Raw genomic sequence first — 27,638 nt, forward strand, 5'->3', positions numbered from 1 at the left:
GGAAAAGAAATAAAGTAATTCATTTACAATTGCATGAAAAACAGTAAAATACTTAGAAGTAAATTTAACCAACAAGGTGAAAGATACATACACTGAAAACTAAAACATTGATGAAAGAATTTGAATATGACACAAATATTCCATGTTCATGAATAAGAAGAATTGATGTTGTTAATACATTCATACTACCCAAAGCCATGTACAGGTTCAGTAAATCCTTATCAAAATCCAATGGCATTTTTTACAGAAATAGAAAAAAATCTTAAAATTCATATGGAACCACAAAAGACCCCAAGTACCTAAAGCAATCCTGAGAATGGTAGCAAACCTGGTGATGTCATACTTCCTTATTCGAAACATTACTACAAGTCTACACTAAAGAAAACCATATGGTACTGGCATGAAAATAGACACACAGCTCAATGGAACAGAATCAAGAGCTCATAAATAAACCCTTGCATATACAGTCAACTAACATTTGACAAGGGAGCCCAAATACTCAATGGAGAAAGGATAGTCTCTTCAGTAAATGGTGCTGGGAAAACTGATAATCTGATACAAAAGAATAAAATTGGATCCCTATTCAAAATCAACTCAAAATAGATGAAGATTTACACATAAGACTTGAAACCTTAAAAGTCTTGGAAAAAAGAAAAGAGGAAAAATGTCCCTGACAGTGGTCTTGTTAATGACTTTTTGGATATAACACCAAAAATACTAGTAACAAAACCAAAAATAAACAAAAGGAACTACATCAAATGAAAAATCTTCTCCACAGCAAAAGAAATAACAAAATGAGGTGACTACAGAATGGGAAATAATATTCACAAATCATTTATCTGATAATGGGTTAATATCCAAAATATATATGGAACTCATGAATCAAATGGAAAAAAAAAAAAACACAATCTAATTGAAAGATGAATAAGAGGGGGTACCTGGGCAGCTCAGTCAGTTAAGGTTTAGACTCTTGATTTAGGCTGAGGTCATGATCTCACAGTTGTGAGATTGAGCCCTGTATCAGGCTCTGTGCTGACAGTGTGGAACCTGCGTGGGATTCTCTCTCTCCCTCTCTCTGCCCCTCTCCTGCTCATTCTCTGTCTCTCTCTCTCTCTGTCTCTGTCTCTGTCTCTCTCTCTCTCTCTCTCAAAATAAATAAATAAACATTAAAAAATTAAAAAATAAATGAATAAGAGGACCAGAATATTTTCTTAAAGAAGACATGCAAATGGCCAACAAGTACATGAAAAGATGCATATATAGTCAATATATCATTACAGAAACATTAACAATCATCGGGGAAAGGCAAAACCACAATGATTATGGTACTATTATGGTACTACTATTATATGAACTAATATATGATATAGTAATCCCACTTCTGGATAATGCACAAAGGAAATGAAATCATGATCTTGAATCTTGAAGAGATATCTGCACTCTCAGATTCTTTGTAGCGTTATTCATAATGTCCAAGCATGAAGCAACCTGAGGGTCTATCAATAGATGAATGGATAAAGAAGAGGTGATATATATATATATATATATATATATATATATATTCATTCATATGTACATACATTATGCATATTATATATATTATGAAATGTTATTCAACTATGAGAAAGAAGATATCCTGTCATTTGAGACAACATGAGTGGAACTTGAGCACATTTTGCTAAATTAAATAAGTTAGAAAAAGACAAATGCTATATGGTATCACTTATATGTGGAATATGTAAAAACAAAACCTGAATTCATAGAAATAAAAATAGAATGATTGATGCCGGGTGCTGGAGGATGGGGATATGTCAAAGTACACAAATTTCCAGTTACAAGGTGAGTACATTCTGGGGATCTAATGTGTAGCATGGTAGCTATAGTTAACAATATTGTATTACATTCTTAAAATTATTTAAAAGAGTAAATCTTATATGTTCTTAACATACACACACACACACAGGTAATTATGTAAAGCAATGGAGATGTTAACTAACCTTACTGTAGTAATCTTTTTGCAATATATAAAAGTACTAAATCATCATATTGTACACCCTAAACTTACACAATCTTATATGTCAATTATATCTCAATAATGCTGAAAAAAGTATAATCAAGTGGATGGAAAACCTATTTTGTGTATACCTGTCAGCTTATTTCTGTAGCCACTTCTGTCATTGCCCAATAGACTCATAAACAAAGTGTTCAGGTTGGAGGAATTGAGGGTTTACGTGGGCTCAGAAACACAGACTCCCACTCACCAAGGCCTACCTGGGTATGGCCACTGTTAAATACCCAGTGGCAGCAGCAGAGATCAACACTGAGTCTCCAATAAGGTATTATTCCCCAGCCAGCTACTTGGTGGCAGACTGGTTATACTGAACCACTTATATGGTAAGAGCAATGTTTCGTTTTTACTAACAAAATTCAAATTGTCATCTGTGGACTTACAGAATGCCTTATCCACCATCATGGTATTCTACACTAGAACAGTGTGCTTTGCTAGAAGCAGTGCTTCTAGTCAAGGAACTCACTTCACAACAAATGAAGTGTAGCAATGGACGCATGCTCATGGAATTCACTATCTTGCAATGTTCCCCACCATCCTGAAGCAGATGACTCCAGCGAATGATGGAATACTCTTTTGAAGACTCAGTTATAGTGATAGCTAGGTGGCAATACCTTGCAGGGATGGGCAAGCTTCTCTAGAAGGCTGTACATTCTCTGAATCAGTGTTAGTATATGGTGCTGTTTGTCCCATAGTCAGGATTCATGGGTCCAGGAATCAATGGATGGAAATGGAATTAGCACTATTATTATCCCTAATGACCCACTAGCAAAATTTAAAAAAAAAATTTTTAATGTTTATTCATTTCTTGAGAGAGAGAGACAGAGACAGAGTGCAAGCAGGGGAGGGGCAGAGAGAGGGGAAGACACAGAATCTGAAGCAGGCTCCAGGCTCTGAGCAAGCTGTCAGCACAGAGCCCAATGCGGGGCTCAAACTCACAAACTGTGAGATCATGACCTGGGCCAAAGTCGGTTGCTTAGCCGACTAAGCCACCCAGGTGTCCCTCACCAGCAAAATTTTTGCTTCCTGTTCCTGCAACTTTATGTTCTGCTGGCTTAGAGGTCTTAGTTCCAAAGGGAGGAATGTTTCCATCAGAAGACAGAACAATGATTCCATTGAACTAAAAGTTTAGACTGCCACCTGACTCCTCACTTTTCTCAATCAACAGATAAAACAGGGATTACTCTGCTGTCTGGGTGGTTGATCCTGACTCCTAAGGGGAAATTGGACTACAACTCCACAGTGGAGGCAAAGTAGACTATGTCTGGAATAAAGGAGGTCCCTCAGGGCATTTTAGAGCGTTACCATACTCTATGATTAAGATCAATGAAAAATCACAGTAACCCAATCTAGGCAGAACTATTAATGGCCCAGATCATTTAGGAATGAAATTTGGGTCACCATGTTAGGTAAAGAATCACAACCAGCTGAGGTGCTGGCTGAAGGCAAACAGAATATAGAATGGATAGTGGAAGAAGTTACTTAATAAAAACCAGGTACAGAAATGAGCATAATTGTCATGAGAATTTCCTGTTTATTTTGTTATAAATATGTTTGTATGTGTATAACAAGTATCTTTCTTTTCTTCCCATGTTATGTAATATTGGTGACTTTATATCATAGTTTTTAAGTATTATTAACTTTACATAATAGTACTTAAAATATCTAAAAGAAGAGTAAACATCACTTAAGGCCTTTACTTCCTCTGCTTGGGAGGGAGTAAGTACATTTTTGGTTATACACAGGACAGTTGTATCATGCTAGGTGGAATTATGATCTTGTTATTGGCTTTCTTTGGAGATTAAGTATGGTTTAAGGAGATGTGTTAGGTACAAAGTTGATAAGAGGTAGATTTAAAGATGATAAATTTTAGGTATCAACTTGACTGAGTCATGGGGTAACCAGATATTTGCTTAAACATTATTCACAGATATGTGAGCATGTTTTTAGATGAGATCAACAGTTGAATCAGTAGACTGAGTTAAGCAGTTTGCTCTCCTTAGTGTGGGTGGGCCTGATGCCATCAGTTGAAGGTCTAAATAGAACAAAAAAGATTCACATTCTCATGAGTAAGAGGGAATTCCTCTTGCCTGACTTTCTTGAGCTGGGACATCAGTCTTTTCCTGCTTTTAGTCTTGAACTGAAACAAGCTGTTTTGGGTCTCAAGTCTGTCTGGCTCTCCTGCTTCTCAGGGCTGGACTCAGACTGGACTAGACTCAGAGTGGACCTGCACCATTGGCTCTTCCTGGTCTTCAGGATGCCAAATGCAGATCTTCGGACTTCTATGCCTCCATAATATTAGAAGCCAATTGTATATAACATATCTATTTACCGCCCCCCCCCCCGCCACCGCCACACACACGCACATCCATTGGTTCTGTTCTCTAGAGAATCTTGACTAACAAACATAGTTATCAAATGAGAGATATCACTTCCTACCAAGGATGAGAAGCTACTAGTCTGTTAATTAAAATTGTGGTCATTTATCACAATATTGTTTTTTAAATAGAAATAAAATATAATTGTTGAGAAAACAAGATTATTTATGTGATTTTTTTCAAATTGTCCTACAAAATTACTGCCTTCTAAGCCATCTTCTTCCTCTTAATTAGAATTTAAGTTCTCTGAGAGCAGGAGTTATGATGCATAGATCTCAGCAGGTGGTAAATCACTATCTTTGGACTAATTACTTAATTGTGCCACTGTGGAGTTTATATCCAGAGAAAATCTGTCTCAGGAAACAAAGAAATGAAGGATATTCCTTGAGCTTAATTTAAGGAGTATTGATATAAGTAAATACACTTGGTGGTACAGAAATGCCTCATTGGGATTAGACAACTTAGTTTCCAATGCAACAAGAAGTCTTCCTCCAAGATTTCGTGTGCCTGAAAAATTAAGTTTCTTCAGATTCATCTAAAAAGTAAAAATCCAATTATAAAACACCAAACAGAAATGGTTCAGTAGCTGTTTTGGTTTTCCTATGGATGGCATAGGACAATGTGATCACACTATGAAACCTGACTTCCTTCCTCTAGCTAGCTTTATCTGCACTGCCTAAGCTTTAGCACTAACACCTGCAGAGAGAGGCTGGAAAAACTAAATAATGCACCAGGATGTCTGTGGGGAGCCATGCGCCCCATGAAGGCCAAGAGAGTTCTCATTTCTCAGAAACTAGTTTCCCCTAGCCACTCACACATCAGCTTCTGTAATCAAAGGTGAATGCTTAAAGATTTACACAGCAGTAGAATGCAATGTAGCACCTTCTTCTTGATGTCTCTAGTCTGCACAGAAAAGAAGTTCCAAGATCAGGAGCCTAAGGTCCATATCTGAGCATTCCGGACTAGTGAATCCGTGTCATGAAGTACGTGTCTCGATTTCTGTATTGTCTCTCTATAGGGAAGCATGTACAATTTTCCTTTTTTTAAGGCGTGAATTCAGAATCTGGTGAGTGCAGAATCTGGTGATTGTGTGCCTTTTGTGTCTATGATCATGATATCCAGGAAAAAGAAAGTAGCATTAATGTGCATGACTAAGGTTGTGTGGCCAGCTAGTAGTCATATGTAAGTCCTCACAGAGGTCCTTGATTGCTTTTTACAAAACTGAGAAAGAGGCTCCTTTGGAAGACAGGCATGGGGCGGGGGGGGGGGGGGGGGGGGGGGGGGGGGGGGAGGCGGTTACTCTGAGTGCTGTGCTTTTCCTACAGGGAAATTGCAAAAAGCCCTCTCCATGTGGTATTGACATATACCACTGCTTTATATTTATTAGAACTTTTAAAAAAAAGAATCGATGTCAGTAAACACATACTTTTAAGAGTTAACGATAGGGAATTTAAATACTTTAATCACTGTGGAATACTTCTAGTGAGCAAACAATGCCATTTCAACCTTAACAACTATATACAACTTTTTCCTTTTATTTAGTCTTCAGTAGGTCTTTCAACTCATACCCATGAATCTACATCCCTGTCGTATGTTTATAGACTTTGCTTATGATTTAAAGATGTTGTTGGAAGTGATAGAGACAAATAAAAAGACTATTAATTATTTGCATTTAAGTGAAGCAGTTATCAACAAAATAGCTAATTTGCTGAAGATCTTTATTTTTTTTTAAACTTGTATGTACTTCCTTCATCTGCCTTAATTTATCTCTGTCTCCGTGTCCTAAATATAAGCCATCAGGGCCTTCACTCGGGGCCAACTTTGCATGCATGTGTTGGTCTCTTACACCCCAGGTGCCTTTGGGGATACCCAATAATTCATCACTTTTAGAGAGGATCAGTCCTTAGCACTTGGTAGAAATTATAAATCCTTAGAAGCAGCCATCATTGACGCGTGCTGCAAGTGTTGGAAACAAAGAGTGATCCATAGAATATTACACTTTCGTATGCTGTGTAAATTTCATTTGTTTCCCTGGTTCTAGCACACTGTGCCTGGTGGAAAGTAAGTGCTTAATAGATGTTTTCATAGGCTGTATTAAATCTGTATTAAGGCTTTGGTAAATGTTTGTTGTAGAAAACGTAGCACAGAGGTTGGAGGCTATACATCAAAGGAGAGGAAATTCATATGTAAAATTTTAGAGTGTATTGAAAAACTTGTGAAGTAAATCTCACCAGGGAAATTTGTCTGTGCGAGAGATAATTAAAACAAATGTGAAATTCCTAAGTAAATAAAGTAATTAAAGGGATATTTACGATTTTGTTTGAACACATTTTTACAACCAGTTTTATTTTATTGGTTTATTTACTCTTAATTCCTAGAACAATATTATTTTACCTTTGCTTTCAGCATCCATTACATTGCACTAAGTTTAATTATGGAATCTGTGATGTAGTCATTGTACATTTATAGGGAACATGAAGCCAGTCACAGGCAGTCTTAGTGACATGCACAACACCTTTCTCTCTCTCTCTCTCTCTCTGATTATTTGGAAGATGACAAGAGTGAATTATGATATAAATAATTATAATTTCATGTGATGAGTCTTATAATATTAATAATAAATTTAAGGTTTGGCCCATTTAGTCTGGAGTAAGAAACTTAATGGAATTTCTGAAGATGAGTGAAAATAATTGACTCTTATATACCTGGATCAAAAAAAAGCTGAACAATACTGTAATTTCTTTAAGTCCAGGAAAATATCATACAGAGATCAGTGATGAACTTGTAGCTACCTCAGCAGACCAGGAAAGTGGCGTAAGTAAATAGCAAAATAGATCGTTCTATTAAATAGAAAAAACAAACATCCCTCCACACCCACAAAAACTGGCCGGTGAGTTAATTGCATATGTTTTTAAAGCCAAACATCAAATAGTCTTTTTGACTGAACTTGAATATTTATTCAATACTTTATTTTACCTTGAATTGGATTGTTTAACTAAATTAACTAAATAAAACTATTATTCTCTGAATCTTCAAATTAATCCAAGAATTACTAAATTCTTGGTGAAAAATCCCTCAGAGACTATTAATCTTAACTATTGGTATGATGTTTGAGAAAAATAATTAAGGGGATCAATAAGAAGTGTTTTATTTTAAAAAGATAAATTGATGACTATGTATCCAAAATGATTTAAAAACCATTCCAGTAGGCAGAGAAAAGAATTTATAGAGTTTTCTACAAAGTACATAATTTCTCCAACTGAGTGTTCTAGATTTTTTTCTTAGAATATACTACTACTCCTCAAATACCTGCTAACCTGCCAGTTGTCTTCTTAGGAGGTAGGCCAAAATAATTTTCTCTGCAGCTTTTGCAATTCACAGTAAAAGCTAATGTTTTGAATGGTCTTAGCCATGAAATTTAGAAATTAACGAAGGCACCTAGAATCAAAGCTGGAACCCAGGCACCAGTGTAGTGTAATCCAGAAAACTTCCCCTTTGACTAGACCATTATACTGACTACAATTAATGAAAATAATTTGCCTTGGTTAAAATTGGCATTAAAGATCATTTTATTTTAATAAAGATAGATGGCATGAATAAATATTTGTAAAATAAGGTACTTAAGCTTCTCAGGGGGAATTAAAGGCAATAATATCAAGGAATTGTCATTACTGAATGCTTACTATGTGATTCTGGGCATTGTATGAAGGTGGTGGGATTGTTTTCTCTTCTCTCATCCACTGCATTTCCCACTATCCCTCCCAGCCTCTCCCCTACCTCACCTCATCCTGCCCGCCTACACCACCCTGGCCCAAACAATCTGAAACCAAGTTCACAGAGTAGAGACATAACGTAATGCTAGAAAAAGACAAGCCATATTTGTCTTGATAAGAAATACTTTTTTGGCATTTATCAAGTATTTATCACTTGTCAGTCTGTTTATTAATTATGAGATTGATAATAAGTTATTACCATTTAACAGGTGTAGAAATAGACTGTAAAAGAAAAGAACTCAGAGTTTTTTTCCTCCTGTGTAGGAAAACTCCCACTTCTTCCCTTCCATGTTTCTCTCCTGTGAGGCTCCCTCACTACTCACATGGAACACTTCTGACACTTCTCGTCATTCTACATGTGGAGGTATTTCCCCAAACCAACAAGCAAGTATCTGTGACACCAGCTGTGTATCCTGTAATTTAAGCCAATTCTAATACCTGCACATAGTGTCAGATCCCATAGGCTGAGAGCTCAATTGCACAAAACTCCTTCGAATCCCACTTCAGATGCCAGTTCTAAACCCAGAGAGACCATGCTTCCGTCCTATTTGGCTACAGATTGGAGGTTCCCACAACCCTCTCCTTAGGTTCAATTAATTTGCGCTAGAGTGGCTCACAGAACTTAGGGAGACACTTACTTACGTTTAATAGTTTATTAAAGGATGTGATGAAGGATTCAGATGAACATCCAGGTGGAAGAGATGCATAGGGCAAGTATGTGGGAAGGGGTGGGAGCTACATGGCCCCCTCCAGGCATGCTGCTCCCCCCAACACTTCCATGAGTTCACTAACTCAAAAGCTCTCTGAATCCCCTACTGTTGAGATTTCATGGAGGCTCCTCAAATAGGCATGATTAATCATTAGTTCCATTTCCAGCCCCTCTCCCTTCTCTGGAGTATTGGGGCAGGGGTGGATCTGAAAACTCCAAGCTTCTAATTATGGTTTGGTCTTTTTGGCAACTGGCTCTCATCCAGGAATCATCCAGAAGCCCACCTAGAGTCACTTCACTAGAACAGAAGATGCCCCTACTTCTCTTATCACTTAGGAGTTTATAAGGGTTAGATGAGCTCTGTTCCAGGAACTGGGGGGCAGGCACCAACATATATTTTCTGTTATCTCACAGAGACACAAAGAGGTTAATAACTAGCCCAAATTCATAATCTTCAAATTTACACATCCTTCTCTCACATGATGAGAGAAATAATGATAGAGGCAACCTAAAAGATTCCAGCTTTTAATCAGGATACAGATCTTCTCTCAACCTGTGATGGGGTTATGTCCCAAGAAACCCATGGCAGGTTGAAACGTTATAAGTCAAAAATGCATTTAATACACCTAACCTATTAAACACCATAACTTAGCTTAGCCTACTTTAAATGTGCTCAGAGCACTTACATTAGCCTGCAGTTGGGCAAAATCATCTCACACAAATAATGAAGTGTTGAAGGCCTCATGTGATGTATTGAATACTACACTGAAAGTGAAAAACAGAATGGTTGTGTGGGTACAGAATGGTGTTTCGGTTGTTTATCCTTGTGATCCCATGGCTGACTGGGAACTGGGGCTGCTACCCCTGCCTGGCAACACAAGGGAGTATCATACTGCCTATCACTAGCTCAAGAAAAGATCAAAATTCAAAATTTGGAGTACGGTTTTCTATTGGTTGCATAGTGCTTTCCTACCATCATAAAGTCAAAAAAATCATAAGTTCCAACTTGCTAAGTTGGGGACCATTTTTGCAAAAAATGCTTTCTGTTGAGATGTTGACACTTCAGAAAGGAGCCCTAAAGTTTGGAGGCAGGGAGGAAGAAGAGAAAAGAGACTATTTTATGTAGTTGTTACCTTATTTAATATTAAGACTACCCATAAAGTGTCAGTATCATACTTTACAGATAAATATTCCAAGATGTATAGGAATCCATTTATTTCTTCAAAGTCAGATAACACATAAATGGAATTAGATAGATTTGAACCCTGCTTTAGGTAAAGTTCATATATTTACATACTATGTCAGTAAATTTCTTTACAAAAATAATGTAAAAAACTTGAAAATGGAGGAAGTGATTTCAGGACATCGTTTCAGTGGAGTGCTGGGCATCGTGGAGCTGAGTCTCTAAGGTTTTTCTGGTTCTACAGGGATGTGCACCACTGACTGCCTTTCTCTTGACTAGGCCATCTTATACTCTGCAGGGGCAGATGTTAAATTATAGAGAAAAAGATATAGTCTTGTCCATAGCAATACAAATAAATATTGTGTGATATAGATACAGTTGATTTTGGCCCTATGGAAAAGATATGTTCAAAAAATTACATTTTATTGCTCTATAGCAGCGTTCATCAAACTATGGCTGGCAGGCCAATTCCAGCCTGCAGCTGTTTTTAAAATGACCTGTGAGTTAAGAATGGTTTTTAAATTCTTAATGAGCTGTTAAACCCCCTCACCTACATACACACACATTAAAGAAGAATAGGAGCGTGTGATCAAGACGAGATGTAGCCTGCAAAGCCTAAAATATTTGCTATTTAGCCCTTTACAGAAAAAGTTCACTGACCTCTCCATTTCTTTGCAAATTCAGCATTTCTGTTTTTATATATTATATAAATACATATGTATCTATAATCCATGCATATGTAATACATATAAATATGTGTGTCTTCTTCAAATTCTTTTTTTGAAGCAGTTATGACATCTTATTGGCTTCTGTGTTAACTAATATAATAAAATCTTTGATGTGTATTCATTTTATGTTTTTATATGATTTTCATTTTATGAACATTAAAATTTATCAGCTCTATGCACTAACTTTAGTTTCTATAATTTATTCAAATCAGTAGAAGTTGTATAGAAATTCTTTCTCAAACTAGAAGGACCTCATTAATTACTATATTACAGAAAATCTAAGAAGTGATTTAATTTGCTTCTCAGCATTTTCATGATACGATTCTTTTTAATGAAAAATAATTGTATTAAGCAATTCTCCTGTTAATGTACTTCCATTGATGAATAACAAAATGTAATTTTAAAATCAATAATCTTGATCTTGGCAATTCAGTGTTTATTAATTCAACACCAAATATATAATTAATTTAATTTAGAAATTAGGAGTAGAAATGAACATAAGAAATTATTAATTTTTTAAAGTGTTTCCTCATTATGTATTATATTTATCAAAAAAATATTCTATGTGGATAGATAGTAGTTGCATACTTTAGTCTGTTTATTATAACCTTGAATTGATTTGAAAGAGAATGATTGCCAAATTTGTGTATAATATTATTCTTCACTCGTTATTTTTTTTGCAGAAAAGTGAAAGAAAGAAAAGTAACCACACATTAAATTCAATTACTATACAAAAGATCATAATTTACTGCTCACCCAAATAAAACCTGAGCCATCTGTTGCCTAAGTCAATTCTGGCCATTTATATAACGGTGAACTCATCCATGATCATTTTGGCAGGAACTTGAGATTTTTGCATTATATTAAAATGATAAACTTTGAGATTTAAAAAAAGAAGCAGAGTATTAGGTTTTCAACTGTCTTTCATAATGCTTATGACAAATTCACAAAACCTTGATAAATTATTACTAAAATGAATTAATTATAAACCTATCAGCTGAGTTTTCAAGTTTTTTATTTAATTATACTGATGAAATTGTTGTCTTGTAAAATATACGAGATATCTCCAAAACTCAATATCATATTCTAGTATTAGTCTTTGCTCTGTAAAATTGTCATCTTTCATGTAATATATTTGTATATAACTCCATTGTTTTATTCATGCAGAAATTTCTTTTTATCCCAGATTATATTTTGCCATATATTTTTAGTATTGTTTGTGTCAAAGTCAAAGGTGAAGTGAAACAACTTTCTTGCAAAGTAACTCAGGACTGAAGATCATTGAAAACACAACAAATCTGGGACATGAGTAATGACATACAGTACTGAGAGGTTTCCTAATTTATGTCAAGAAAAATGTTTCTCCTCCAAGAGACAAATTCAGGAGAATTCTGCATAAGATGTGAAGAGAAAGTATCAGTGAGGGAGACTGGTTGACAGAGACGTGAACTTCTAAATATTCTATAAATTGTGGATCTCAAGTTGACATTTTCTCCATTCAAAGTGTCTTTTAACTTATATTTTGAGGTCAAATATTGTGACTAAATAATTAAACTTGAAGAGTAGAGCCCAGAAATCATAATGATGGTGCTGCTTTGCCTCTGAATATAAAATTAATAAGCTATGTGAAAGTTGTTTTCTAAAACTATTTGAAATGTAGTATTTAATTATGGAATGTTCTTTGTTCCAGATTAATGACTAAAACTAAAATAGTGCAAGGCAGAATAACAAAAACAATCAAGGAAAAAAAAGGATTAATATGACACCCTAAATTAAAAATATATAACATATTAATTGAAATTACACTATAGCTATAGTTCCTATTTTAAAGGATTTCATCTCTTTCCTAAATTGCTATTGCATAATGTATAATGAGAGAAAATATACTACAAAAAATTTTTAAATTGTAAAGAACTAATTTTTGGTTCTAGGAACTGTGGGTAGCATTCATTTAAAATATTTAGAATGATTTACAACTGCTTAATTATTCTCCTAATATCCCATGGAGTACTGGGATTGTAGGTTGAAACTGAGAAGGAGAAATTTAAGGCACTTCCTGACATAGGAAAATATTGGGTTACGAGAATAGTCTAGCAGGAAAAGTGAGTGATAGAAGCTTAATCACCAGGGACATACAAAAGTCAACAGTACTAAAATATTAGAAAGTTTATTTTAGGAAGCAATTTTCCCCTGCTGGGGTGTGTATGTGGACTGGATTGCTTACTTGATCTTTCCTCATCTTTACTGTCCATTTTCATGCCCAAATTTGAGTACATCAAGCAAAATTCTTAACATTTGAGATTGCATTGTTGATCTGATGCTGCTAGACTCCTGACATTTGCCCACCCAAGAAAAATATGAGAAAAATTTGATAGTTTCTCTTGATAGCTTCCCATTTAAATTCATCATTTACCTGATGCTCACCACCCTTTCAAATTAGAAATAATTCATAATAATCTGTGACCAAACACAGAACACCATTCTATGGAACAGAATTTACTTTAGTGAATGGTTCCACACTGGAAACTTTTCAGATACCGTGTGAGTTCATTAAGGCAATTATGCCTTAAATTCTGGAAAGACACGACTGGCTTGGTCATAGTTAGTGTTAGTGATTTCCTGTGGTGTGGTGTTTATGATAGTAGCATAAGCCCAGCATGAAGTTACGTTTGCCTGGGGGCAATTGTAACTTAAGTGCTTGCTTTTTTGACATTTGTTCATATTCTTCAGGAAGAAAATGTATTTTTGTTGGTTTGTTTGACCAATCTTTACTTGAAAAAAAAAAAAAGACAGTAGAACCTATATGGCTTAGAAATGTATGTTACAAATGTGCTTGCCAGGGGAAGTAGAATCCTGCTGTGTTTGGACAAAGCAGCCTGTTATTTTGTGCAACATGCTCCTAATGTTGAGATGATTTAGATTCCCCTTTTCCTTAAGGAGTTGTGTTCTCCAAATTGGTATTTCTCTTCCTAAAGTCAAGAAGTCATGAATAAATAATATTGCCTTGAGATCCAAGAAAATGGATAAAGGTCTGCTCACTGCCACAGGATGGGGAATCTTTCAATGTTTATCTCATCAAGAACCATTAGACGGAGAAGATATCCCTTGCATATTCGTTTTATCTATTTGAGTTGTATTATATTTTTTCAATTTTCAACAAGACATTATAGCTCTTGTTCTCTCTTCTTTGTATAAAAATTCAGATTTTTATAATGAAAACTTTACCATGTACAGTGACATCTCTGTCAAAGGTATCATTTGCATACTAACAGCAGTGCATACAGGTTAGAATCTCCTCAAAAGACCAAATGAGAAGGACGTAACTGCCGTTGGCTCTGCCTCTAATGCTCAGATGGGGGCTTCGGGAACTGCTCATTCTACTTTTGTTCAGTGACAGTGGTTTGAGGGTTGTCTAAATCCTGATAAGGGTGCTTTTCTCCTATGTCACACAATACTGTCAATTCATAGAAATATACATCTTTTTTAGGACAGTAATGTTGTTACACTGATGTCTAGAATGAACAGTGCACTAGCTCAAAGTTTAGACTCAAGAGTCTAAAACTGGAAGGCAAGGCTGTTTTTAGTTTTCTTTTTCCTTCTGAAAGTGATTTCACACAATTTATTTGGGCATTTCTGAGTTCCGAATACCAAGCATAGTAAGGGAGACATTTGGTGGTATCAGATGTCATTTTTTATTTACATGCATTCTCTAACCACAAGTTGGATAAGAATACATCAATTTTTCTGTGGATCTTTTCATTGGCAAAGTTGAATGTACTGTACACAACAGTGAAGCTTTAAATACACCCTCTGACATACTTACAATCTCTGTACTTAAGAGATTATGCACTGTAAATCTTTTGGTGGGGGCCAAAATTAACCATGAATTATTCAGTGACAAGCTGAAGGATCCCAGTGCAGATTGGTTGAGGGTACTATTTATTAACGCTAAACCAATAAGAAGGTTTGGCAATGTGCCTCCTCTGTTTGTGGGTTGTGACTTCTCTAGCACTCTGAGCCCTGTACTGCCCTTCCGCGGCCATCGGTGATGAGTTGTGGAGTAGCTTGGTGAGAAAAGCAGCACGGTCTTGGAAACTTGGGATTTGGGGACCGGACCCAGGGAAATCCATGGGAAATAACAAAACAGCATTGTTGATATAAGAGGAAGAGACTTATTTATAACAGATTTAAAGGACTTAATCCATTTTGCAAAGCATAATTAAGTAAAATAAACATCAAATTGTAAAACCGAATAATAAAGAAACAAACAATAGATTCAGTACTAGCAGAGTTGTCTGCTTGTTACCTACCTTGGGGGAAACACTGTCACCAGATATTGATCAAGTAAGGCACAGTCCATGTGGTCAGACACACTTGGGCTGAATCCTATTTGGCAACTTTCTCGTTGCGTTGGCCCGGGCAATTTGCTTACCTTCTCTGAATCTCACGGAGTGCTCAGGTGCTCTTATTGTTCCTGAAAAAAAATGATACTGCTACTCGTTATCCAAATGATACTACCACTTTCCTCAGAGACACATGATCAGAGGAGTCTGCTGTCATTTTCTTTTTTGCTTATTCTGAGTGCCATTGTCCTCCTTCAGAACTATTTTTAAAAAAAAATATTTATTCATTTTGAGGAGAGTGCAAGCAGGGGATGGGCAGAGGGAGGGGAACAGAGGATCAGAAGTGGGCTCTGGGCTGACAGGCTGACAGCAGCCAGCCGATATGGGGCTCTAACTCACCAACCACAAGATGGTGACCTGAACCCATGTTGGAGGCTCAGCTGACTGAAGAACCCAGGTACCCCCCCCTTCAGGACTATTTAAATCAGTGTGACTGGCCCTTCACCTTCTTCCCCGTAATCTCTTCCCTTTGACTAGTCCACTAGTGGATAGAAGTCCACGATCTATGGTACTTCCTGAAGCAGATTTCTGAAATAAACATCTACGTTTAAGTTCTTACTGTAATACACCTGACCTTGAGGCTTTTCTGGTCTATTCTATACATTTACTGATAAATTCAATAAATATTTTATATAAAAGTGTGCAAAATTTTGTACAAGTGCCATAAAAGCTGTAAAAAGACATGAAGCCATGGTTTTTACTTGAAAGAATGTATAATAAAGTAAAAGTAAAAAAAAATGTGAGTATTAGAATTACAAAGTAAGATTTGAAAAAAATTTATATAAGTATTTAATATAATAGTAATAATAATCATGATAGCTGATGTGTACTGCGGTGTCACTACCCGCCTCTATTTTTCTAAAGGCGTTGTATGTATTAACCCACTTAATTCTACCTGTAACTTGGTGAGCTGGATGCTCTAATGATCCTCATTTTACAGATGAGGAAACTGAAGCACGCGGAGTTTAAATAATTTTCTCAAAATTCGATAGTCCCCTAGGGAGCCCAGCCAGGCTCTTGTCCACACCCTGGGTCCCTGTGCGGTAGATCACTATGCCAAGTGGAGGTCACTTGGTATCATTATCTTAACGCTTTTCGTTTGGCCGCAACATGAGAAAAGAGCTCTTAATTACAACTGGCTTGTTCAGGTAACATTTCCTGGAGAAGATAACTTTTGAAAAATTACTGAAGGAGCAGATGGAATATTTTTTTTTTTGTAGTATTCAATTTTCCTGACAATAAAAGTGATACAAGCACATAGCAAAAATTTTAGAATATACTAAAAAGCCCATGGAAGAAAATAAAAATCACTCATAATATCTACATTCAGAGTTAATAACCGTTAACATTTTGGTGTATATCCTCTGGGTGGGCGTGTGGGTAATTTTTCTTCTTTATCATGGTATGATGTATTTTTCAAATGTTTCCAGTGCAGTTATGTTGATAATAAGAAAGCGACAAAATAGCACAATACCTTAAAAATATTTTTCACCCATTAATTCAACTTTTGGAAAGATTTCCATAGGGAGAAATCAGGAAGGAATTTACATATTTACATATATATAATCTATCTCTCTTTTTCAAATATGTATTCTCCTCTATTTTTTTTACTAAAATATGATTATAGTATTTTACAACCCCGTACAAATATGTTGGTGTAACAAATATCTTCTCATGTCACTACACGTTTTTCTATGACCCATTATTAATATATTTTTAATGTATTTTTAGCCAAATAACATGTTTTTAGACATTGAAACAGAGTGGCAGAGAAGCTGTCTTGCAAAGGCTGCAGTCCCTTCCCATGATGTTGAGATGTTGCTGAGAAGTGGCTACTTAGCCTGGGTCTCTGCATCTTGTTAAGACCACATGACTGTTTCCCAGCCTTCCTCTGTATTCCCCTGCATCCTCTGCATTTCCCAGCATTCATCTGAATCTTGTTAGGACCACGTGACTGTTCTCTGTTAAAGGAGAAGTGGGCAGAAATGATATGCACCACTCATAGAACCCATCTTTAATGGACTCCTCCCCCTTCCCTCCTCTCCCCTTTGTCTTCCCCCATCCTCTGTCTACAGAGAACAAAGGACTCCCAAGAAGTGAGGTATGACATGACATACGAAGGAAATAACAGGATCTGTTTTTACCACATGGAAGGGTGCCCACCAAACATCCTCACTGAACCCGAGCAAGTAGTAACCTTTGTTGTAATTCACTAAGATTTAGGAGTTAATATGTTAAGCAGCTAGTCTTACCTTATCTATTACGGTTTCCCAATTTTTGTTCTTTTAAATAAAAGTTTTAAAAACATCTCATTGATGTTTTCTTTTTCCTTTTTAATTTTTAAAAGTTCTTACTTAAATTAGTTAACATACAGTGTAATATGTTTCGGGTGTATAATTTAGTGATTCAACACTTACATACAATACCTAGTGCTCATGACAAGTGCACTCCTTAATGTTTCATGGATTTTTTTTTTTTTTTGCTCTTAAACTATAAGAGCAATATATCCTTTTTGAAAAATGCCTGGCAACATAGAGATCTACTAAGAAATAGCCAACAGATTTTCCTTTCCCCTTCTTCTCCCTTTTCTCCCACCAAATTTTCCCTCGTATACTCTCCAAGTGTTTTATGACCAATATTTGGTGTATATCTTTCCACACTTTTCTTTATGACCATTTAGAATATATAAAAGCACAAACACTACATTTATTCATAACTTTTGCCTAAATTTTAAACAGAAAAGCAAATTTCAAATAGGCTGCAGGAGAAAAAAAACAGATTGCAGAGTATTAAGTCTGTATCCATTTCTGCAAAAGAGGGAAAAAAAGAAAAGCCTAGCATTTTATTTTTTTTTTAATTTTTTTTTCAACGTTTATTTATTTTTGGGACAGAGAGAGACACAGCATGAATGGGGGAGGGGCAGAGAGAGAGGGAGACACAGAATCGGAAACAGGCTCCAGGCTCTGAGCCATCAGCCCAGAGCCTGACGCGGGGCTCGAACTCACGGACCACGAGATCGTGACCTGGCTGAAGTCGGACGCTTAACCGACTGCGTCACCCAGGCGTCCCAAGCCTAGCATTTTAAATAAACATTCTTATTAAGCAATAACATCATACGTCTCCGAAGAATATTTTATTAGAATAAAAGATCAGAAATGCAATCAGTGGGTGAAAGGGTATGCACAATTTCAAGTGTGTTGATCTACATGGCAGAATTGCCCTACAGAAAGATCAGACTGATTTTGCACTTCAGCAGTGTCAGGGATGCTTCTGTTACTTGTGGTGTGCTGTATTTAATATCACCACAGAATTTTTAGTTTCCTTATATCAGTTCTTTAGGGCAGCTAATTTCCATTTCATTTCAGTGTGTTATCTTGTAATTGCTTTTTTTTTTAATTTCAGAGAATCTATGTTTTTATTATTTTATTGAGAACATAGTTTAAGTTTCAATTATGTATCAGCAATTCTTTTTTTTTTTTTTAATTTTTTTTTCAACGTTTATTTATTTTTGGGACAGAGAGAGACAGAGCATGAATGGGGGAGGGGCAGAGAGAGAGGGAGACACAGAATCGGAAACAGGCTCCAGGCTCTGAGCCATCAGCCCAGAGCCTGACGCGGGGCTCGAACTCACGGACCGCGAGATCGTGACCTGGCTGAAGTCGGATGCTTAACCGACTGCGCCACCCAGGCGCCCCTCAGCGATTCTTAATTATACAGGCCTATCTTCTTGATTTTTTTTTTAATGTGGAGTATTCTTTTCACTATCCCTAAAAGTTTTGGTTTTATTTATTTGTTGGTTGGCCAATTGATTGGCCTTGTTTCTCTATTTATCCTTGATTTTTGACCTGATATTTGCCCATAAATAGTGCACGTTGAATGTTTCTGAGTCCTAGGAAACCCCTGGGTGATGTATAAGCCTCCTGTCAGAAGCTTTACAGTGGCTGGATGAGTTTATATTACCAGATCACGGATGCCTGAGAAGTGTGTGTGGGCTGCATATGGACCCTTGTGATCCTAGTGGCTGAGTCTCTTCTCTGCTTTCGAACAAATTAAGGGCATACATAAAACCACCTAAGTAGTAAAACAGGGCATATTTGGTCACAAGTCCTGGTTGTCAAGGAGACTACTGAAGTATAAGCTGAAGTTGAATCCAGATGTAGAGAGCCTTGAAGATGACAGACAAATAATAATAACCAGCATTTATATTCTGCTTTACAGTTTTCATAGTGCTTTGACATGTGCTATTTATGTTTACATTGGCTCTGAGAAATAGATATTATCTTTGCTTTTCAAATGAGCCTCAGAAAGTTTATGTTCTGTGTCCAGGTCATTCAACAAGTAGGCAGAAAAACCAGGAGTTAATCCTGAACCTCTCTGGTTCTAAACGCCCATGTGCATTCCACTGTACTTGGCCATGTCAAAGAAAATTATAATCAAAGATTCATTTTGTGCAATGCATAATCCAGTGATAGTGTGCATGATAGACAATATAGAGAAGATCTTAAGGAAGATACTTCCTCCCCTCTAATCAAGCTGTTGCCAGCGTGTATCATATAATACAGCAATGCATTTAAGAATGGGCTCGGAAGCCAGAATCCTTAGGTTTTCATGCTCACATATCACTTCCACACTAAATTTGGGCAAGATACTTAATGTTTTTGTGCCATAGTTTCCTCATATTGAACGTGTTTACCTCAAGGCTTCTGGGTGGTTCATTTGGTTGAGCATCTGATTTCAACTCAGCTCATGATCCCAGGGTCATGGGATCAAGTCCCACATCATGCTCAGCACAGAGCCTGCTTAAGATTCTCTCTTTCTCTCTCTCTCTCTCTCTCTCTCTCTCTCTCTCTCTCTCTCTCCCTCCCTTCCTATGCCCCTGTCCCCTGCTTGTGCTCTCTCTCTCTCTCTCTAAAAATAAAAAAAAATTAAATAACTATATGAGGTAAACACCTCATATAGTTGGTTTTTTTTAATTATTTTAATGTTTATTTCTGAGACAGAGAGAGACAGAGCATGAGTGGGGGAGGGACAGCGAGAGAGGGAGACACAGAATCTGAAGCAGGCTCCAGGCTCCGAGCTGTCAGCACAGAGCCCGACACAGGGCTCGAACTCACAAACCGTGAGATCATGACCTGAGCTGAAGTTGGTCGCTCAACCGGCTGAGCCACCCAGGCGCCCCTCATATAGTTGTTTTTAAATTAAGTAAGTAAATGTATGTAAAGCGCTTAGATGATACCTAGAACATAGAAAACTCTCATAAGTCATAGCTATTATTATTTTACAGCAACCACCTATAAGCCAGGCCCTTTATGGGGCAATTTGTACACATTATGTTTAACCTCATGAAGTAGTTATTTCCTCTATTTTACAGAGAATGAAAAGGTCTGAGAGGAATTCTAATGTTCTTCTGTTGAACCCTACTATTTTGAATGACTATAGCACTTATCTTAATTTTTAAAATTTAGATGTTCTTAATACTCTCAATTGTGTGAAAAGATTCTGGATTGAGAGATGGTTCTTTTTGTCCTCTGCACCTGCCGACTATGCCTAGTTTTGTTCAGTGCCTAGAATGTAGGAAGTGCTCAGTGACTGTTTATTGACAGTAGGAATAAGAATGATACATTAGGAAGCAGAGTGACAGAGAACTTCTGTTTCTCTTTGTTCCGCCATCTTACTCCTCCAAAGAAAGCACTCCCATGGAATTTTCAGAATCTACCTTGAAACAGTGTACACAAAGTATTTCTTCACTACTTTGCTTATTGCTATTCTGTGATCTACAGAATCCATACATTTTTTTTGGACTAGAGAAGGCACTCTAAGAAGCTGAGTCAGAATTTTGGGCATGCTATGAAAATACAATGGAACTAGCTAGCATTTGTTTTTCCTCTCTATTGCTGACACAACCATGTTTAGAAAAGAGACTACATCAGGAAGAAAAGGGCATTTATCTCATTTTATTGTTTATGTCACATTTTGCACTGTAACTGAAACTAAGAGTGAGTCTGAAACCAATGTTAAGGAAGACATAGCTTATTTCTGAAGACAAGTAAACTTCCAAACAGAGCATAATTTTTGGTATGTCACTCGTGATTTTCTAGACCTTCTAAGATCCTTTGAGTGAAGGCAGGGATATATTACAAGACATTAAGTAAAAAGTAAGGAAATGTGCATAAAGGATAGACTTCATTTGTTTTTTATCCTTTTTTCACATTTCCTTCGTTTTTCCTAATGCTCTTTTTTCTGTTCTAGGATTCTATCTAGGACACTGAATCCTGGATTATGTTTAATTATTATACCTCCTTAGACTTCTCTAAATTGTGAATGTTTCTCAGACTTTCCTTATTTTGGGTGACCTTGAGGGTTTGAAGAGTACTGGGCAGTTATTGCGTAGCATTTCTTTGAATTTAGATTTTATTTTATCTGATGTTCATCTCATGGTTAGATAGAGCTTATGGGATTTTGGAGAAAGACCACAGAAGCTAAATGCCACTTTTATAATATCATATCAAAGATACATACTGTTAACATGACTTACCACTGTTGATGTTGACCTTGATCACTTGCCTTAAAGTAGTGTTTGTCAGACTTCATCACAATAAAGTTACTCTTTTTTTTTTTATTCCTTTTTCCTTTGGAAGAAAGACACTATTTTCAACCTATATTTAAGTGGTAGGGAGTTGTGCTCCTCAAGGGGACATTATCTGCACAAGTTATTCAGAAATGTTCTGCACAGGAGATTTGCTATTCTCATTCATGTATTTTTTTGGGTTACAATCCAATACTACATGATTTATTTTGTTTTGCTCAAGTCATTCCAGCTTTGCCACTGAGAACTCTTTCAGCTGATTCCTGTGTCCCTTTGAAACACCTGCATCTAGTGTAAGCGGGTATGTTCGTGTATTTGGGTACTACGCTAACTTCTTGTACTATAAGATGCTCCAGACTCTTGCATGTTCCCTATCCTGACTCTGCAATCAGTCACTTCTAAAGATCCCTCGTTCTTTTTATTAGAGAAACTAAGATCTGGTGCCCAGGTGTGCTCATTGTTACTGGGATCTCGTACTCAGCCCTATCAACTAACAGAGTAAGGAAATACATATTTTTATCACTTATGATCACCCTCGCTGTTTTGTTGTCAATAGACTGCAGAAGGAAAGAAACCAGGGAGGAGGTTTTTGTCATAATCCAGGAAAAAGGTGATAATGACCCATTTTATTTACAATAAAATACAGTTATTGATCATGTTCATTATTGATATTCAAGTGTCTACTATCTGAGTAGATTCGCTTGCACTTTTGCAAGCTATTTAGTCACCAAATAATTGAGTACTTAATGCAAGCTTAGTTCAGGGCACAGAGTATACAACCTTGAGTGAGACTTGATACTTCTACATGGATACCCAAGTGGCTGCCGTTTATTGGCATTATTGGTACTGTTGAAAACAAACATGTCAGTGATGTAGGTAGGGGCATGAAACACTAGGTTTGAGGTGGTGAGTAGCCACAGACAGAGAGGGATACATATGAGAAGTAAATGAACAGGGAATTAACAAAACTGGTATTTAACTAAGTATTGGGAAGTAAGAAACAGGTTGATCAAAGAGGAGTTCAACTTTTGTAGACCATTCTAAAGATAGTGATATTCACAAAAGCAGTGGATTTCAAAGTTGTAATTTATTTGAGGGGAGGTTGAGTGCCAATTTATGTAAGTGGTGCTTGTGGTAACATGAAGGTTCTTATATGTAAGAAAAAAATATTCAGTTGTCTTTTAGAAAAGAATGAAACCTCATTGAAGACTAATCAAGAATCCAGTATGTTAAAAGTGTATGGTTTAAAGTATCTGAACCATAGATATTTAAAAATCTGTATGCTGTTGTACAGGAAACTTTTTTATCCATATGTGCATGTATATTGAGAGCCTGAGGACTTCATATTTTAAAGGATCTTCTTGACAGGTAATTATCATTGCTGAATATAATTGATACTAGCACTTATTGAGAGTGACCAAGCATTTAATAGTTTTTCTCTTTGTCTTCCTAGAACTGTAGGAAAACAGAGGTATTATAAATGCCTGGCATGTTCTGGTCAAGTTTTATAAGTCACTTATTATGAAAATAGATGGAACAATGAAGTTGTCATATGATGCCATGATAGTCTCAAAGATCCAGTTAATGTTTAATAATGTTTACATACCTGACATGAAAAGCCAAGGATTGACTTGATAAAGCCTAACGGCTGCTAAGATCTGGTACTTTTGTAATGTCTTCAAAGGAAGTGGATCAAAAAGAAATTCTTTAATAGAGTACTTCATACGGCAATATCCTTTGGAGGAACCAGTTCAATTGACTACATTTTGTAGATAAATCCTCAAATTCATCTAAGAAACTGATGTAACCCCTACTGTTGTTCAAATGTAACAAGGATCTAAATGAGATCAAGAATGTGTGTACTTTGCCAATTGTACATGGAAGTGTATTAATATTCTCAATTCTTGGGGGTCTAAGACTTGCTTCTGTAAAGTCATGTTAGAAAAAAAATATAATATTACACTTCTGGAGACTTTTGCAACTGAAAATATTTTTTTTTGTATACTTTGCCCAATTTAATTTATCCTCACAATAGCCTAATATTATTAGAAAAGTAAATACTATTATTTCTGATAATAATGATTATTTTTAATTTAGAAAGATAGGTAATTTGTCTCGAACCTAACAGCTAATAAGTGAAGGGCAGAACTAGAACCCAAGTCTTCTGACCTCAGGCCAATATATTCAGCACTCACCTCTTTTATTAGAATTCAAAACAAATAAGAACATGTCACATAGTTAATAACCTTGGACTTCAATTTTATCATCTGTAAGATGAAGATAATATTAACTCTCCTCTCCACTTCACAAATTATAATTAAATATGAGTTAAATGCCAAACTATTTAATTATTTCACATTTTACAGATTATTTAGTTTTTGAAGGCTCCCTTTTTCTCTGTTTGCACATTTGCAACCAAATGGATCATGTACGATTTTGAAATCTGACCAAGGAGTAACAGTTTTCATGCTCATGTGCTACATACAATAAAAACCCTCTAACTTAGAGTTTACATCTCATCTCATGGTGAAGACTTAAAGGAAGGGAGAGTCCGGAAGCATGAACTCTGTCCAGGGTTGGTGGGTGATGCATCAGGGAGGGGGATTTCCTCTGCTGCAGGGTGTGTTGCAAGCAGAAAGCCTTCTCCACTTGCTATTCCATCCAGGCTGCTTTCTCAGTCTTGGGGAGAGGAAGAGAAAGCAAAAATATCTTTTAATTCTTGTGATGTGTGATAATGCTTCTTCCCAGAGATCTGGATATCTTTACTTTAAACATCCAAATTTCATCATTTAGAGTAAGCCTAAAACTTTCTAAGATATCTAGAAACTCTTGGAAAATCACTTCTCTGGCTCCTGGAATGATACCAATTTCATCTTGTGTCAACCTTAATACAGAACATTACCACTTTCTCAATAAATCCAATTAGTCAAGGCTTTTGGGAAATCTTACTAGAATTAGCAGACTGAATTGAAGATTTGGGGGTTACTGAGAGAGGTCATATAATACTGCACAGTCTTCCTTCAGTCTCTTTTTTTTTCTCTCTCTCTCTTCCTCCTTTTGTGCTCCACTGTTTTCCTCTTTCTCACCCCTTTCTGGTCTTTTGCATCTTCCATTGTTTGAATATGCCCTTGAGGTCTCAGTCTCCACCCTGATGGCCCAATGGAAACTTACCAAAATATTTTTTTCAATCACAAGATTCTCACTGAGAAATTCAGTTGAAAAAAAATGTTCCAGTTTAGTACTTAGTCTTGTCACTAAAAATCACGTTTAAGACATAGCATAAAGCAGCACACATGCTTTGTACCATATGGAACAGAGCAAAATGGAACCCAAACCTGGATGTAGGACTTCCCCCTTCCTTCAAAAAGGTGATGTTTAGGGGCACCTGGGTGGCTCAGTCATTTAAGCATCTGACTTCAGCTCAGGTCATGATTTCATGGTTTGTGAGTTCGAGCCCCGTATTGGGCTCTGTGCGGACAGCTCAGAGCCTAGAGCCTGCTTTGGATTCTGTGTCTCCCTCTCTCTCTGCTCCTTCCCTGCTCATGCTCTGTCTCTCTGTCTCTCAAGAATAAATAAACACTAAAAATATTTTTTTAATTAAAAAAAAAAGATGATGTTAGTAGCACAGATCAGAACCATTACCGGTAGCAACAGCAATAGGAGATGGTCACAGTGGGCGGCTAATCTACACCAGTTTATCCTGGTGTGACGAAGAAAACCAAGGTTTATGAGATCAGCAGGAGGGGAAGAGAACAGCAGCTTTCTTTCCTTGGTGTAAGAACAGAAGGAAACTCACTGTGGCTGCTGTAGCACAGGGCTATATGATCTGATGATTCAGAGTTATAGGACTGGGAGTGGGAGAGAAGAAGGCTGTTAGAGATTAGATAGGAGGATTACACCTGGCAGTAAACAGGACACATTCCCTGGGGAATTCCTGGATGAGTCAGAAGGAATTTGAGCATGAGCTGGGGTTTGCACAATGCTGTGGGTGAGTGCTAAGCCTGACAAATGCAATTGTGTCGCTGCTATTGTGACATTGTTCTACTCCTCAGTTGACGTCATCGGAACAAACATGCACGGGTTACACTTGCATTGCTCCTAGGTAACAATTAGCCAAAGACCTCCTGCTCATTTCGGTAAAACTTGTGCTTTCTTTCAGGAGTCACGAGTGGATTTGAATGTCAGTGCCACCTTTTTCCTAGAAAAGTTCAGACTCTACTGGACGGTGATCTTACAGTCTCAGAGTCCTGTTACCTTCATTTAGTGGTTACAACTGGAAGGAATATTTACGATAGTGGAGGACAAAGGCATGTGAAACACGTGGGGAAGGTTAGCTACATTTCAGTGCTTTGTGTGCCATTTTCGCTATCTCTTTGTTGCTACCTAGATATTTCCTGAGGAGTAACGTTTTAAATTTGGCACCAGGAACTTTGTAGTTACAGTGAGACTGGTTGCTGGGGACTCATTCAGTTTATGAATTATTTGCCAAGCCCTTTCCTCCTCTCAATAATTCTCTTTCCAATTTTTTTTGGCATTTTCTTTAGCTGTCACTATTATGCATACGGCACTCACTAAATAGGAATACTAATAGCTAACACTTTGGGATATTTGTCAGGTTCTAGGTGATTTACATACCTTAGAGCAAGCCTTGAGATAGTTACGTTACCACCCTACTTTGAAGTTGGGACCTAAGAAAGGTTAAGTTCTCTAATCTCCCATAGGTAGTAAATGCCAGTGCTGGGATTTCAAACATGGGTTTGTCTAGTACCAAAGACTTCACTATGAATTATTGTGCTGTATTGTTTCCTCACTTTCAGTAGTAGAAAATAGGAATGCAACTGTGGAAAAAATGAACAAAGGAATTGTCCGTTTTGCATAGTCACAATCGGGATGGTTTTGCCATTTTTCCACTTGGATAAGTTGCAACTACATTTCTCAGAATCCCTTTCCTTGTCCCAAAGAGGTTATTTAACTGGAAGATGGAAGCAAAGGCATAGCCATGATTCTTGGAAGGTCCGTGTGGTTAGATTTAGTACGAAACAGATGCAGAGATGCTGGCAGATTTAGCTTGCCCTGTTGCCTTCAGTCTCCATCTAGGTGTTTTTTGGTTTATCGTTTTGGATTTTTTGACTGGCATTTTCTAGAGGCAACAAGGACTAGGATGGAAAAAGTGGCTTCAGCAGTATGAGTGAAGAGGCAGTGAGTAGAGATTAGGCCAGAGATATAAAAGGAGACCATTTTACAGGACCACATAAGGATTTTGGCTTTTACTGAAAATGAAATGAGAAGCATGGGTGCTGGTGGGGCTCGGAGGAATGTTATGGAGTGTTGATGTGATGCCCATCTTCTCAAAGGCTGACTCTGGTTTTTGTGAAAAACAACGCTTGGTTCACAAGTAAGGCTGGAGTTACCACTTAATATGGGGAGTGATCAGCATATAGATGGCATTGAAAGCCGAGGCACAGGAAGTGATCACGTAGGGAATGAGTGTGAGTAGTCATGTGAAGAGATAGGAAGACAGCCTTAGGACACTCTAATTGTTATAAGGGAAAGAAGTCAAGGAAAAACCAGCAAATGAGATTGAGAGGGAACATTCTGCAACGTAAGAGGACCGGGAGAAAAATGACATTCTGGATGCCAAGAAGAAAGTATTCATAAAAGAAAGAGTGATCAACTTTGCTAAATGATGCCAATGAGTTGAGTAAGATAAATAACAAGAATTGACTGAAAAATCAGTTGCTTACTACTAAAAAGTGAACCTAAATTCCCCCAAAATAAGAGAATGAGACAGACTGGGGCGGGGGGGGGGT

This window comes from Puma concolor, chromosome C1 (assembly GCF_028749965.1).
Source record: "Puma concolor isolate L17-30 chromosome C1, mPumCon1.1.hap2, whole genome shotgun sequence".
In the NCBI taxonomy this organism is placed as follows: Eukaryota; Metazoa; Chordata; class Mammalia; order Carnivora; family Felidae; genus Puma; species Puma concolor.